Source organism: Oryzias melastigma, linkage group LG7 (genome assembly GCF_002922805.2).
Source record: "Oryzias melastigma strain HK-1 linkage group LG7, ASM292280v2, whole genome shotgun sequence".
Taxonomy (NCBI): Eukaryota; Metazoa; Chordata; class Actinopteri; order Beloniformes; family Adrianichthyidae; genus Oryzias; species Oryzias melastigma.
Window position 1 is genome coordinate 10,232,508 of NC_050518.1, and position 17,103 is coordinate 10,249,610.

Here is a 17,103-nt window from a genome sequence, read left to right on the forward strand (position 1 = left end):
CCCGTCTCACTGAAGCATTAAAAAATGAATCAGGCCCAGAAATGCATGCTCCAAAACCTACAAACAGTCCGTTTGGGGTGCGCGCTCGGTTCCACGGGGAGGAAAAGGACACGGTCTGTGGACAGCTGCGGCTTCTTTGCTTGGGCTCCGAGCGTGTCTCGCTCCCACACCGTGCGTATGCGCCAGTCTGCGCTGGAGCGCACAAAAGTATCCCTCCCTCTCTCACCTGCTCGGACGCTGCAACGGGGTTGAGAGGGGGAGAGATGCAGCACAGCGCATGCGCCTCGCACCGCAGCCAACTCTCAACAAGCGAGGAATTTCGGCGGAGGGAAAAACTTTGGAGATAGGAGCGACAGAGAGAGGGGAAAGGGCGGAACAGGCTGTAACAAAACAAGCGTCTCTATTACCTAAAATAAACTTATAAAGCACCCGAGGCTATTACTTTATCCATACCAGGGCAGAGTGAGGATTTTCACCGGCTGCAGATCAGGTTACCACTCAGTAGAATGTGGAAAAGAGGGTCCAAACCTGTGTGCTGCTTACACAAGCTGCTCTCATCACCTGGAGGCCGTGCGCTCGTTGCGGTGCATCTATTTATTATCTTATGGCGCACTATCTCTAAACAGAGAGGGCGATCAGACAGTTCACAGCTCGATCATCCTCGATGAAACTGTGCGCACTGAGGGCATTAAGTGATGCGTCAGTGACCGTGGACGGAATCTCACCTGGATCAAGACAACAATGGAATACCATTCATGGAAATGATTAAAACAATTGTAAGTGAATGGAAGGGGGGTTGTAGCATGGACTTAACATCAGGAAAGGTCCATGAAAAGGAATAAAAAGTGTTCTATCAGTCACTTTCAGTGCCAAATCCTTTGTTTTTAAGACCCACAACGATGAAAATTGTGTTTTTAGTGTTTTGAATATGTTCTTGTGGGATTTTTCACATAGTAAATAATAATAATAATATAATAATAATCTTAAAATTGCATTTCTGAGTATATCCAAATCATTGTGAATCAGATTATGTTGGAAAAAGTCTATAGGTTTGATGTAGAAGCTACTTGAGCTCCCTAATCAGTTCCATTCTGATACATCCAATCCTAGACGACTAGATCCACGTGCGTCTTTGTTTTCTCGTCTGAGCTGACATCTGATGGATGTTGGGAAGTAGGAGTAGACTCACCCTAAGCTCACATGGCAAGCTGCAGCTCAGGTGCAATGCAGGAGCGGTCCATCTCATATTGGCTACTGGATGGCTGCACTGACATGCTGTTGGCCTCGCGAAACGCAGAACTCATGTAGGTTTACGCGATAATCCGCCATTTATGTAGGAAAACAGCATCATAATATAAAAAAAGCACTGGGAACATTTCTAACATGAATCATACGATGATGGAAGTGGGACTTTAACATCTTAATACCTGGCGTCTACATGCGTTGGCATCACGTTTTGGCTTATATTACCACAATAGTTAATCCTGCACTGTAAAAAGTGAAACATTGGCTCAATTAGCAAAAGCTCTGTTATGTGTTGCATTTAAAAATATTATTTTTTATCAAATTACATTTTTGAGATAAGTAAACCATCAACTCATTATTTAAATAAAATAAAACTAATAATTTTAATATTAAATTACATAAATTTTGTTAATTGATTCAGTATTTCACCTTTTTCGTTGTATCAAAGCCCAAATAACAAAAAGACATTTATAAAAGCCATATCAAACAAGAACTCACGCCTTAAGAGGTTAAAAATACTTTTCAGCATAAAGAGGAGACTGTTGAGTCTCCCACTTATAGTCACGAAATCACACGCTTTGATGTAAAATAATCAGAAGCTCCGACTGGTGCCAAATTAAACATTTTACACACTAGACCTTAGCAGGATTTGAGTTGATGCAGCCGGAGATAAGAAAATGAAAATGTTTTGTTACACGTTCTTGCATTGAATTTTGGACATTTACACAGATGTGGTGCAACAAGCTTTTAGGCTGTTGTCATATAAAGATCTATAAATCATTGAATATGTTTTCTAATCCAGAGGTATTACTTTAAATACAAAAAGTTTGAAGCTTCACTTTTTGTTCAGATTTCAGTGGGGAGACTACAGAAAATGCCACCTCCGGTGTTCTGGTTCCCACCGACATCAGTGGATGTTGTGACTGCATCAGAAAACGCTTAAAACATGCCCAGCCACCATTCAGGACCCCTTCCCCCCTCTCCCACCTCCACTGCGCCTTACCACGCCTCCATCCCCCCACGTTCCCTCAGGAAGAAAACTGGGCAACATCTGGCTGAGTTTATGAGAGAGAAAGAGAAAGAATTGGTAGACCATGAAAACTGGAAGGAATTCTTTCTTGATCAGTGCAAGAGTCCTGTGCAGTTGTAGCAGCCATTAGTAGTGGCAAAAACTTGAATCCTGGGAAAATACTCATTTGTTGTGCCTAAATTTGCCACTAAAACGAGTGTTCGAGTTATTATCTTCCTGAGGAAACACGCGTCACAGCTCTTGTGAAAACGACGTTTTATTCAAACAAAAGAAACAACGCAGCTGCAGGAATTAATGGAAAAAAAAAAGCCAAGGGTGAAAACAGTTTGCCGCCCCCAAACTCTCACAGTTGCCACAAGCGACACCCTGTTCAGCCGCAGTTAAATCACAATACTGCACATTGTACCCCACAGTCAGTCAGGTCAAACATACAGTACAGTGAAAAAAAAGCAATAACAGTGTCTTCAATTGCAAGTCACTTCATTGTATTCATAATAATCACACGGATTCACAGGATCAATAAATAGACGAAACAAATCACTCGTCAACATGATAAGACACACATAGCTGCTACATAAAAAAGCATAAGAGTGGCACTCGTATTGTATAAAATCAAAAAACAATATGATGTTGGTTCATTAAACACACACATATCAGGCTGAAGCACAAGGAAAAACATATAAACACGCTGCTTATGCTTCATGCGAGCTCAGCTCCGTTTCCCACCTTGTTAAATAAAGTCCCGATTTTCATGGATGGTGGAAGCTGATACTCAAACTGTTTGTTGGGCCATCTTCAAGCCCAAGTGTGTGTTTTCTTGTTTCTCTCTGTGCAGGAAACTGGAGATGGACAAGTGAGTAACTGAAGTGGTTTAAGGAAGAATGTTGAATTCAGTCGCAGTTCCATCTCATGAATTGGTCCCAGCAGCCTGGGAACGGCTCCTTTGGCACAGCACATCCAGAAGGTCTCTGTGGATTGTTGATTTTGAAGTCCCATGTTGTCATATTTACACATTTTTGATATTTAGCTGCAGAAGTAAACACATTCATGCCAACATAAACCAGACCAAGACTGGCATGGGTTTATGGTTTTATTCCGCTGACTCAGGCCTGTCAAGCTCACGGCAGACAGCAGCGTTAGTGACTGTTGGTTGATGTGAAGCCAGGACTTTGTAGCACCATGGCACCGTAAAATAAATCCAGCTTGCAGTCTATTGAAAACAGCCATAGATAGTCAGGACTTGCCAATACCTTGAGATTCCACACTTGTGGCTGATGCTCCGGTGTGGGACATTTACCCCTGGGGAGGGGGGCGTCACTGCATTTGTCAGTGAAAACGATATTCTTCAGAACAATGAAGCATTTCCAATCATCACATCACCAAACGCCTTACAGTACTTTGAGGTACAGGAGTTTGTGTGGATGTCTGCTTCTGAACCAGATGGTCACGATGATGGAGCAACATCAGCCGATGCTTGAAGCCCAACAGTTCCGTGGCTCTGGGGGAAGATTTTGAGAAAAAAAATGGTTACTGAAAAATAAAGTGCAAATAAATGTAACATATTAAAACTGTATAAAATATAAAATGATCGAAAGTATTTATTTCTAAAAAAGTATTACTCAGAATTCAGACTAAACCAGAAACCTGAGGCTCCGGAGCCACATGCTTTTACCCCTACACACTGGATCTCTGGCTAAAGAAGTCATTTTTAAAAGTAAGGGTTGATAACTTAGCATTAATTTAATATATTTGGTAAAACGTCTGAACTTTCTGATTGTTTAGTTCATTTTATGACTTTAAAGTGCATTTTATCTTAAGCGTACAACAAGGGTTAGTAGCTATTCAAATGGGAGTGGCTAAAATATATAAATTTGTGTGTTCTTCATCTATTTTTTATACTGGATCCTTAAGAAGTAGTAAGTATGAAAGTGGATGATGGCCCACCAAAGTAAATCTAAAGTATAACAAGAGAAAAAGTTTTTCTTGCATTGTTTAGAAATATATTTGTTTCAATTGAATGTTACTGTTTGGGACAGGAAGTCTTTTATTTTGAAAAAAAGTCATATGAGCTTCTGTCAAAAGTAAAAAACAACTTTATTTTTTGTTAAAATTCCAGTTTATCTTAATATTTATGTATTTATTTGCGCCCAAAAATAACATAATTTAGATTTATTATAAAAACGACGAGACAATGTGATGATGCAAAGTGGTTTAAAATTTTCCTGAAGGGGTAAAAAAAAAAAAAAAAGCTTTGCATTTCCTATTCGGTTTAGATCTGTACCAAACAGGCCTAAATGTCTCTTTTACTGGCAAAAGTTGCAGACCCCCTGACTAAACAAAGAGAAAGGATTTAGTTTTGTTTTAGTGAGACCATTTCCCTCCTGCAACTGTCTTCAGAGGTCCTTAAAAATCCCTTAAATGCATACGACAGCCCCCCAGACATCAAGTGTTCATTAATAAAAAAAAAAGGAGAAAAAAGCTATTGGAATGTGTCTGTTATTCAGGCAGTCAGCAACAAGTCACTTCATTCCTTAGGGCTGTGAAACAATGATGTATGTCTAGTTTGCTGGGGGCGCCTCATTGGCTGAGCAAACAGGCCTCAAAATAACCACCAATCACTGATGACGCAACCATCAGTCACTGCAGACGGGCTTGTGAAAAACCAAAGATAAACTTTACTTGTTGATGGGGCATAATAGGGCATAGGGTGTGCAAGGACACAAATTCCAAAATTAGCAGTGCAATAGTGGCACCTAGACTGAAAATGTGTCTATAAAAGGATTTTTTTCCTTCATTTGTAAAGAGTATGTCTAAACTCTGATACGCCAAGAAGGACCATCCATTACACTCAGAAACAAATAAACAGTCAGTTAAAGAGCCATCATTTGTTATGCAACACAGGCCATAAGCGTGTACACATGTAACCAGGCTTGCATGGATGTGTCACCGGCTAAATGTCTGTGCCTGCACACGCATGTGAGTTTGAAATAAGGAATGTGCACTGGACACCGTTCTCAGGTTTCTTTGCCTGTTGTCTGCACTTAAATTAATGATTTTGGGGCCCAAGAATCAACAAATATGGCCCCTGGCAGAGCATAAATGGAGAGCATGACGTGCCTGTAGATGTGTTTGAAGAGCGCTCCTCTTTCTTCTCTGTCAACGCCTCAATACCGCCACACAACAGACGTTTTCACTTCACAAAGTCACACGTGACGCGGGTGCTGATGTTGGTAATGAGTAAATGTAGCGCTGTGGCTGTGGGCATTCGTGACCTGTGATTGTTTTACATGTCAGCTCCTTGTGACAAAGTGCTAAAACTATATTACATTTTGTTTTCCTGAGCTTAAGTGTCACTGGAAACCATCAATTTTGAGAAATCCGCTTTTGACAACCAAACATCAGCAGCCAGAACTTTTCATGAGGCTGCTCATGACACATCCTACAAGCCATTTTCAGTATGTGCTTTTCAAACCCAATTTCTGCCATATTCACAATAATTAGTTTATTTTGACAATTCAATTTCATTCAGCATCAATTTAAGAATATATCTTTTGAATTTCAAGAACAAATGAATCAAAATATGATGTAATATCATTTTCCAAATCCTGGCCTAAACCAAGTTTTGTAACTTATTCGGATCGGTGGCAGAAGTCTGGCTCACTCCAGACTATTCTTCAAAAAATAGCAACTGATAAATTTGAAACAATTTGAAACCCATTCCAGCAGAACAGATGTATCCATTAAATTATCCTGTTGAACCACTACGCATAAAACAAGCTTTCTGAAAGTCTGAAAATGACAAACATGCACATTTGTACATGGCAAAATATAATTTCTCTCTCTGCCTTGAGCTCCAATCAGCCATTCCAATCTTTTACTCCCTCTGTAACCCTAATCCTCCTCCCTGTTCTTCCACTCTTCCCATACTTGATGGCAGGATCAGATGAGGTGAACGCTTTCTCATATTAATACTTGTTGAGCCAGGGTCTGTAGATAGAAAAACATGATTTATTTAATAATGTTATAAAATGCTCCCTGCAGACTCTGTCAGTTTCTTTCTAGAAAACCTTAACTTTTCCCTGTACTTCTACTGAATCTTCACTAGAATATTGAGGTTTGGTGTCCTTGTGTTCTTCCAAATTCTGGGTAAAGTGCCCCCAAAAAAGGAAAGTCCTCTCGGGCTGTTAGGTGTCAACTTTGCTAATGGTTTTTTTTCACAAGCTCCACAAGCCTGAGGATTGGATATCAAATCTAGGAGTCGGGATGTGAGTGGTTGAAACTCTTCTTGTCTTTAAGTGCACTAGTATAAACGGCCTGTTAAATGGATCCTTGTAAAGTTTGGGGACCACCAATGCTAGAGTGCTGCTCTTTCACTTGAAATTACCTTGTGGTTGATGTTCTTTCACTCCTGCTAGAAAAAAACTAGAAACATGCTAAATTCAATTACCAGTACAAAGATTTTGCTCCTTCCTCAGCTCTCCCCACCAAAGAGAAAAGATGTAAGACAAGAAACGAGATGGAACCAGGAGACCGAATTTGTGGGTACAATTTTTTTAAAAGGACCAGAGCAGTGAAAAATCAAAGAGGGGAGGCCTATTTTCGAAAATATGCAGTACATAAGAGCAAACATTCATTTCACAAAAACAAGTGATCAATTGTACAATGTAAATACATGGAAATTTCAATTGGTTCAATTTTTAATGATCTTTTTTTCCTCATCCTGTGCTGTGAAAGCGTGTAAACTGTGCAAATAAAACATTCTCCCAGATGGAAGGCTTTTAATAGATTTCAACTTTTGTCTCTTGCTCTTTTCTCAAAAAGTACAAAATGAGAGGGACATGATGATGTACACATCAACTTGTGGAGCCACCTAAATCTGGTCAAAGCTGGTTCATATTAAAGGAACATCGTGAGTCTATTTAAATTGATTATTTGTATGGAATGATGTAATGTATTATTGTTATTTACTTATTTGTTTGTTTAAAGCTCATGAACATGTGGGGAGAATTAGCAGTTGTCAAAAAAAAACATTTGTTTTTATCCAATTAGTGTTGTCCATGAGCATTTTTGGAGTATTAACTTCACAAAATCGATTTAAAATTGAGATAAAACCAAATTCCACATTTCTGATAAGCTTTTGCTAAGAAATAAAAGGTTTAAAGTTGTGGAGCTCTAAGAATTTTTGGCTTAACAAAACTAGACAAACAAATCATTACTCCTTTATTTTTAGTGGTTTGCTGTAGAGCTTAGCAGAGTCAATAAGTCAAATGCTGACTTGAGGGAAAACTGACTTTAGTTTTGCCCTCTTGTAAGAAAGTGCTCAAGCTGAATCAACACAGCAAATATAAATGTCATTTTTAATTGAATATTTGATAAAAACATCATTTTATAAGAAATAATCCCCCCAAAACACGACACAAATAAAAAAAAGGCATTTTTTGTGTTCATGTGTTTGCTCAGTTAGAAAGCACACATATTTCTGCACTCTTGTCCACAATGCAACTCACAGGAACATAGAATACCTGCTCTGCAACAGTTACTTTGAGAGCTTACTCGTTTATCCCTCAATTTCTCTTTTTTTTCATCCTCCTTTCTTTTCTCAGCCTGACTTTTACAACTTCCTCCTGGTTGGGGCTGCAGCTCTAACCCAAACAAAACTCCATTTTTTAGTTATTGGCCCTCATGGCATGTAATGGAGAATCAAGCTAATTATCCCTACAGCTGTTTTCACTTGCTTTTTATGTAAGCAATACCTGGCTGATCCAGAGAGCAACAGTGAGGCCCTTCTTAGCGCTCCAGGCCTCCAGGCCGGCTAGAATTAGAGAGCAAAATGCCAGGTCTGCACCCCCATCCCTAACCCACCGCTCTTTGGTATTGCCTCTTTGTACCTCCAAACCCATCTCGCCTGGTGCTACCCAACAGAAACACCCAAAGCGTCCATCCATAAAGACTCCGCCCTTTGATGTTTAATAAAGCCGCTCTTCAGTGATGAATCTGTAAAGTAAACCTTTATTTTCTTTCACGAAAGTCAAATGAATGAGCGAAGGTGTGGCTCAGGTTAAAAAAAGGAATCATCTCCTGCAGTCAGAAGGACCAAAAACGAGACAAAGAGAGTGGAAAAAAGGAGGGAGGGAAGGAAAGACAGAGGGGGCAAAGGCGGAGTGGGAGGTGGGGGGTAAAGAGTGAAAGAAAACAATTCCTCACAGCCTAATTACATAATTTCCTTCATCTGAGCAAACACATGCTGGGTGAAAGTAAGTGTGAGCAAAGCTCATGGATGCCAGGAAAGGATGCTGAGCAGGCTTACAAACATCATGTTTTAATGGATTGTTAAAAACCTCATCTCTGATATAATTTATGTACAAATTATGTGTATGCATCATTAATCTAACTCTGATCCTAATGTTATCTATAAAGATAGTTTATATCTGTTACACTGACAGTTCATTTTTTTCACAGCAAATGTGTTTATTGTAAAGACCACTAGGTGGAGTTGACTGTTGTTAGAAAAAATTATATCTCATGCATCATAAGAAAGAATCAGCAGCTAGAGTATTTTTTTATGAAGTTTTCATTTGCTTAAACATTTAAATAACTTCCAACTTGAACAGAGACACGACTAAAGATTCGGCAAACTTAAAAACAAGTCCTCCTCCTAACCCCCCTCCTTCATCTTTCTGTCCCCCACCCCTCTAATCCGATGAGGAATGATGTCGGGCCCTCTGTGGAGGTGAGTTTTGAGTCCAGCCAAGGTGTGCCAGTGCAAAAACGATAAGGGTGGAATCTGAGGTACCTGCTCCTCGTGTTGTTTTGACACATTTTGCTGACACAAGCAGCCCGCCACACACTTCACTTTACCCAGAAAGAATGCTGGTTTAAGACATGAGCACGCCTGTTGAAATCCATGCGGACAAATGTGTTGGCCCACACATCAGATGATGGGGATAAAAACAAAAAAAAAAAAGTTATTGGCGAGACAGGTTCAAAGATTCCCTAATCATGTGAAATCCCCCCCAAGGCAAAAAGAAAAGTATGTCCATAAAATGCATAGTGTTCAAGCAGGTACAAAATACAAGTTTGTGCAACAAAACCTGCATGGAATTCTATCTGTCATCCCCCTCCCTTTTGATCTGTCACTCTTCGAGCTTAGAATTTCTTCCCTACCTAATCTCACTCTAAATCCTTCAAGCTTTTTTGTCTGGATGATTCACGAGGGAAAGTGTGATTGGCAGTGTTTTTGTTACCGAAAGAAAATTCAAGGGCTCTGCTGTGGGCCAGCTGCTTAAGTGTCAAGCCTTCGTATACAACACACCACTGTACTTGATTTTTGCACAAAGAGGAGAGCGCTGCTGCCTTAGTGATCTTTCTGGCGCACCATAACAACACCTTGACCCCGGGGCTTAACCTTGACAAAGAGCAGAGGAGGCCCAACAGAACCGGGGCCTACATCAAGAGGCCCGAACACGTCTGCATCTTGAAAGCAGTGCAGGCCCAGCCGGGCAGGGGAGACACGTGAAACCTGAGCCCACATTAAAGCATCTGCATCAGGTAGGAGATCAGGGGAGGCCTCCATGCTCTTAGAGTTTGCGGGAGTCCGGGCCTCTGAAGCCCTATCTCACCTCCATCTGGAAAGAGAATCTGAGGGTAGTCTGATGGTCCGATAAGAGACCGATACCGACTGACACGGTAGCAGCCTCTCACCCCCATTTAACGAAAAGAAAAAAATCTGCAGAGTGGATGCTTGACTATAGCTGTGGTGCATACTTATGTGGGTACAAGAGGAAGAGTGGAGGGCTTAGTAATAATAATAATAATAATAAATACTTAAAGTAGGAAGGGGTTATAGGTGCATGGTGGTGTTCACTTAGAAGGTTTAATCCTTTCAGGAAGTACATGCAGGGGGGGGGGTGAGGTTTACACAAAATTCCATGTATGAAGAAAATTATATATTTGAGAGTTGATGTAAATTTAATGTTATTAGAACATGTCTTTAGAGGAAATTTAAAGTTCTCCCCAGTTAAAACCTTTGTTTTTATTCAACCCCTTGATGATCAAATCACTTCTGCTCCAAATGTACCTTAATTTAGCATCAACTTGAAAGCAAAAAGAGAAGTAATTTCAGGCTTCAAGGGGTTAAAGATGAAAAAGAAAGGAAAACTGCTGCTGCATGAAAACCAATCTGTGTTTCTGGCCCTTTACATTTCTTTACATTTGGGAATGTCTAATCAAGAGAAAAAAAAAGAAAAAACTACTGAAGTTCTCATTAGAGCTGCAATCCATGTCCTTTACTGCCGTTTAATGCTCCACCCTCCTCTTGATGTCTTCTCAAGACAGCACCAACTCCACCGACTCATTAGTTTTCGCTGCAGACCCAACTTGTTGCTTCCTCTCTTTAACTGCCCACAGACTCCCTGTCCCTCCATCTGTTCTTTATTGCCCTCAGTTCAGTTTCTTTTCTCGTTGCCCCTGTATCACACCAGATAGGAGACACAGAATCCACTTCCCTGCTCCGGCAGAATCTGATGCAGCCGAACACATGTGACAAGAGCTACCCTTCAGATTTTATCAATCAGTGCATGACTAGTATAACCTACATAAATAAAATATGACTGATTACCGAACCTAATCTAAAACAAAGCAAGGGATTCCTGAACTTGAACTTAATGTAATTAGAGCAAAGTTTAAGGTCTACTTCAGTGCAGATGTGTGCCTGCTGCACGGGCTCAGAGACAATAGAAAACAGGCTTTGCATTTGAAATGATTTGGTTTGGTTTAGCTTGGTCATCTCACATCTATTTAGCATCACTTAAAACAGTTCAGCAAATAACGAAGACGCTGTGTTTCTGCATGTGTGCATACATATGTGTAACTGTGTATTTGGAACAGCTGCACCAAAAAAAATCTGATAAAATATGTTTTTATCATCCTCAGAGCACTTATAGACTGTTTTTTAGATTTCTTTATGTATATTTTTTATTCTGCTGTTTATAAACTTAAAGACAACAGTAGTTTTTTTTGCCTTTTTATATTGACACAAAATGATACTTGAATATTTTGCTCCACCCCTGCCCTGCAATAGTGCTTAGCGGCAGGTAAAGCTGGTCTCAGAAAGAACCAATCATGTTGTCAGCGAAGTCTGTTTGGTGCTCTTGGGGTCAGTATAGCCCCAGGACATGAGGCATATATGATATACGCTAGGGATAAGGAGAGAGGCTTTTACAATGCTTGGTGGTCTTGAAGTGATCTCTACTTTAGTATGACATCTGTGTCAATATGAAAGAATGGAGGAATAAGAGAAAAAAAAAAAGCTTAGAAACTTATTTTAGGTGTCTTATTTTGAGCAGAGCACCTTTCACAGCTGGGATAAACTCTGAGCAGGAAAAAGATATTGCAAAGACAGCAATTCAAGGATTTAGAGGATGGTACTTTTTTTGCAACAACAATCTCTTAAAAGGCACATGACAAGTATTTTTTTTGTTATTATCTGCAGTAGTTTTCTGGGAAGTCGGACAAAAAGAGTAGGAAAGCGTGAAATAACTCAGTTGCAGCATTTCGCTTGTGAGAAAGTAGCAGTGACACCTCAATGGAAAAAAAAAGGAAATAGCGATGACCTTAAGTGATCCACAGGGGCACTTGACGGGGTCAGAAAAACACCCAATAAGGTGATTAGAAATTTAACTCTGCAGATGAGCAATAAAAAAAGCATCTCAAGTACCTTTAGACCTTAAAACATGTAAATTTATAAAAATTGTAAGTCTTGTCCATAAAACCTGAAGGCAGACACGGTGGATCATAAATAAGCATCGTAGAAAGTGACAGGTTTGGCTCCCCCTGTAGCGAGAAAGTAAATAATCTTCATTGGCTGTGACAAAACAACTCAGAGTTTTATGATATTTACTGCTGAAAGCACCATTCACACATAAAAAAAAAAAAAAAAAAGAAGAGGTAGAGTGATCCACATTGACGGCACACAGGCGCACACTTGACATTTACAAGTGCAGGTTATGCTATGCAAATATATTTTCCCAATATATCAAGAATTATGTATAGTAGATCAGCCGCTCTAGTGGATCTAGACGTGTTCTGGCTGTGTGTGAAAGTCTGTGATGTGGAAATAAAGAGACAACTTTTTTTTACATATTATAATAAAATCTGGGCAAAGTAAGAAAAAAAAAAAGATTTTATACTAAAGTATCTTTAAGGAAAGTTTTTGAAAACTTCCAGTACAAAATGTTACTATATATATGTTTATGTGTGAACTCTGTCCATTTAGTCTGGGTGGTGGTGGGAATAGTATCGGCTTAAGGCTGAAAGAATTCAGGCCTCCCAAGCAAGGTCATGTGCTGATGTTTAGTAGAAGCTTTCTCAGGTCACAGACTGTGACTTTCAACCATCACTCAGATTTCTCCACATATTTGAATGGTTCTGTTTAACTGCAATACCTGACATCTCTCTTCCAGTTTGCTGTAATGACGTGTGACAGCTGTAGCTTTTAAAGGGGAAGTCCACCGAAACAGTTGGTGAATATGTAACACACATAAGCATTCAGTGGTATGACTTTGAGGAAGAGAAAGGTAGAAAATAATCGCACTGCACAGAGTTAGATTCCAGGAATCTGTAGAGTTTGTAGAGACTCCCCAAGAATAACATTGCTGTTTGAAAAACAAAGAAAAATGGCAAAAAAAAAAAAAAAATTACAGAAATGTGAGTTGCTGCTTTTGGATGGACTCTAACTTTTCCCTTCACCACTTGTGGCTAGAAAATACAATGAGTGCAGTTGATACTGAAACAGTTGGACACTTAAACTTTAAAGGATAGGGCCGCAGTTTTTCAAAACTGTCTCAAAACAGTGCTCAAATACTCAAATGAACACCAAAATGAAATCTGAATGTTCCAATCATCCCTACTGTTTATATAGACCGAGGTTATAGATTAGCTCCTCAAGCAGTTCCAAAACTAAGTGATGGGAGAATAAAGTTCACATTATTTCATTCTGTGCTCAGATGCTGAGTTTTTTTTTTGTTTAGAAAAAGAATACACTACAAAAGACTTTGACAGTTGGAGTCATATATTCCAGACTGCTTTAGTACAGCATTCATTCTTTGTGCTTGTGAGTGCATCGCCTTTAGTTTTTATGAGCTGCACTATGAGGATAACAACTACAATGGAAAATTTACATTTTTGCACTATTATGAACACTTTATCCTGCTGAGATCCTGCTGAATTCACACATAAGTCTGAGCTAAAAGTTTAAATACATTGTCTGCGTAGAACAAACACTGGAAATTCAGTCGCTCCGGCTACATTTTTTTAGGCAAACTGATTACAGTGACCTGTTTCAAATGGGCAATTGACACTTTTAAGTCAGACTTACCATGAACTTATGTTTCAAAAATGTGCATTTTGAGTGTGATGCAATGACATTTCTATGGTTACACAAGCCAGCTGAGTGGTAAATGTGCCTGGTCGCAGTTAAGTAAACAGGGATTTCTCTCTCTCTACTCTCTCTGTATGCGCTGTTGGCCTTGGCATCATCCCTGAATCACTTAAACTATGATACAGTAAAGATCCAGCTCTTATTCTTTATACTTTTGGCTGAAGGCTAAATCTGCGATGAGAAAACAATGTCACCATAATTTTTTCTATGTTGACTCAACTCCACTTCTTTGGTTGTCCCTCTGGTTTTAAAGAACGCAAAACACTGCACAGCTCAGTGCAATAAATTAGCATCAGCTCCTGTAACTGCCAGTACACATGTGTGCTGTGTTTGTCTTACATGGATAGTGTTTCACAGGGATAATTACATTGTGTCTTTCCCCACCAAGGCTCTGTCACAAGTTGGACAGCTCAGACAGACACGCCTGAACACCTGTGAGAAATAGCACATTGAAGTGAGACTGTCAAAACCTCTGAAGGACAAAAGTAAAGGCTGCTGTGACTGACAGGAAACTTTGGATTATTTGTTACTTTGGTAAATATTGGATCACAGTAATAGTATTCTTTTATGAGCAAAATCATACTTTAGTAGTCCTAAGAAGAAAAAAAAAAGATTTGTATATTGCTCCAACCTCTGCAAAGCTGTACTCTTTGGCCCTTGCTGAAAGAAATACTGATTAAATAAACTGTAGTGTACACTTTAAACCCCTACCCCCAACCATTTACCATCCCCCATGTCCTGGCTGGAAATTTATAAAATTACAAGAAAACAACAAAGCCTGTAAAAACCAGAAAGACTACAAAAAAGAGTAGAGTCTGGAGACAAGAAGAGACATTCTAAAAAAAGGGTAATAACAGTGGTTAAAGCCTGCTCTTTCATTGAGTAAATCTGGTCGGGGCTATTTCACACCATAGGAATCTCCTGTTGACGAGATCAAAGGCTCACTCAGAGACAGAGTCTAAAGAGGACCAAGGAACAGGTGACAATGCCCAAGCACTTGACACTCACACAAAGACACACAAAAAACTCCTCGAAAACATCTCTGTCCCTCACACATTCGTCTTAATTGAACAGTATGTTCAGCAAAGTAGCGTGGAACTCACAAACTGAGCTTTAGCTCCGGTGTTTGCGTTCTTTTGACTGCTTTAACTCTTTAACCATGAACCCAATTCTAGGAGATTCTGAAGTGGAGATCGCATGAACACTCGATAAGTTACAGTATGTCTCTCTGGTGACATCTCCGTTGTTAAAGGGTTAAAGATGTGCATAAGCTTGTGGGAAGTCTATTCCGGAAACCAGAGAAATACCATGAAACTACCATTTTAGGAGACGTACTAAAAACTACTCAGAATTATACACTGAGACATTGCAGGAGTGAGTCTGCATGCTCCATATGAGAAGAAGAATGATGAGACTACCACATGTACAGTGGACATCGTGCTTGAGTGGTACAGAAAGCACATGGGACTCAGGTTTAGCCACATGATGGATAGATTTAATATTGAGTGGTCATATCCAGAGGGGGGGTGAACATGAGGCTATGTCATCAATGTGCCATCTCTCTCCAAACCTTTCATTATTGTTCTCTTCCTCCTGAAAACAGGACACGGGGAATATGGAACCTTCCACCCTCCAGAAGACACAAACACACTTAAAAATACACATGGATACAGCTGTATCTGCTGAGAGGTCCTGACTCCATTTCATACTACAGTATGAAATGCAAAGTTTCTACTTAAAAAAGTAAAATTTTGAATTCACACTGAACAGTGTTTGTCCAGAACCATTTTTGCACTGAACAGAACAACACATTAAATTCACTAAAAAATGACTTCAGCATAATTAAAGAAAGTAAAGCCTTTATTTAACTTGCCTTTATTGAATTGCTACCAGGCTCAGTAAGGGCAACTGGTTTAGGTCTGAGAAGACAGAAAAAAACAGACTAAGACGAAAAAAAAATCCTGTAAAATCTGTCTTGATATGAACCTGTTGATTAGTAGATGCAGGTAACACCGAATAAGAAGGAATGAATGAACATCTAGTATGGGACAAAGGCAATGAACCATTGAGCAGTTATGTACAAAAGCACAGATAAGCATAAAGTCACCAATCATCTGTCGGGAAACAAAAACTAATGAGATAACACGATAAAGATGGACAAAAAATGTTCTTGGAACTTATTTTATAAGACAAAAAATATATGTTAGCCATGGCAGGAGTGAAAGAACTGAAACCAGACTATCCACTAAAATATATGCTATGATCAAAATAGATACAAAAAGCAAAATCACTAATATTTGTGAGGACAAAATACATTTGCTAAAAACTGAAACAGTGGAAAAAAAACACTACAAACATCAGTTAGAAGACAATAAACATACAAGTTAGTAATTGTCACAATAGCACATACATTCATGAATAAACCAGTGATCAGATGGACAAAAAAGACAAGAAAACTGTAAAATAACAAAGCTAAAGAAATCTCTGTAGATTCTCAATCATCCAGGTCATGAAGAAATTCCAAAGGTTTATTTAGAAAAAAAAATAAACTTTTTAAATTTTTTCTTTGAAAAGGTGAGGAAAAAATACCCGGTGCATCTATGAAAAGATCCCTGGAATCATCAAAAAGAGCATTGCAACTAAAGCACTTCTATTATTTTGATACAGGCATGTTGGTAGAGAACATCAAATCTGTGCAACCTTGTTTCACCTCAACGTTTTGTTGTGCGGTGTAACAAATGGGTTTAATAGTTTCTGAGGTACGTCTAATATTCCACAGTTGTCTGTTTTTTCAGACCCAGCCTGGATCAGGCTAAAGTGCTGTGTGTTTAACATGGGAAGGTCCCACCTTAAACAGGTCATTATGCCCAATAGCCTTTGCTGTTTTCATAGAATATGAGAAGATTACATAGCACTATGACTGGCCAATTACATTCTTCACTGAAACATACTTCTCGACCAACAACTCTAATGATGATGGCTTAAACGTTTTCACCAATAGACCTCTTTCAGATGGTGCAGCGCTCACACTCAAAACACTCTGCCCGTATAGTTGACACACACACACATACAGCCATAGAGGCTGACTGACTCGAATGGAATCTGTGTGTAATGTGTATATCAGTACCACACAACATTATTCAGGGTTGCCAGTGTCTGTGTTCATGTGTTTGGTAAGGTCTTTCTATGGGCATGCTGCAGTCATATTGGGGAATTTTAAGGTGGTACTTACCTGCTTTTTAACAAACTGTGTTACAATTCAATTAGATCTTAGAAACAGACAGTACCAGTGTTGGGACTAAGGCCGTTTAAGTATAACGACGTTACTAACGGCGTTATAAATCAAGTAATTTAGTAATCTAACTAATTACTTTCATCCTCGCTGTAACGC

At 39.3% G+C, this 17,103-nt stretch overlaps 1 protein-coding gene across 2 annotated transcripts in view; it reads right to left on the reverse strand.

The window, feature by feature from the left end:
* Window positions 1-2,515: 2,515 nt before the first annotated feature.
* LOC112159634 (ERC protein 2) overlaps window positions 2,516-17,103 on the reverse strand; it is a 157,683-nt gene continuing 143,095 nt past the window's right edge. For both annotated transcript variants that reach the window (XM_024293844.2, XM_024293845.2), the window contains exon 20: window positions 2,516-3,773. The gene's annotated coding sequence lies outside the window, so the exon portion shown is untranslated. The remainder of the gene's footprint in view (window positions 3,774-17,103) is intronic.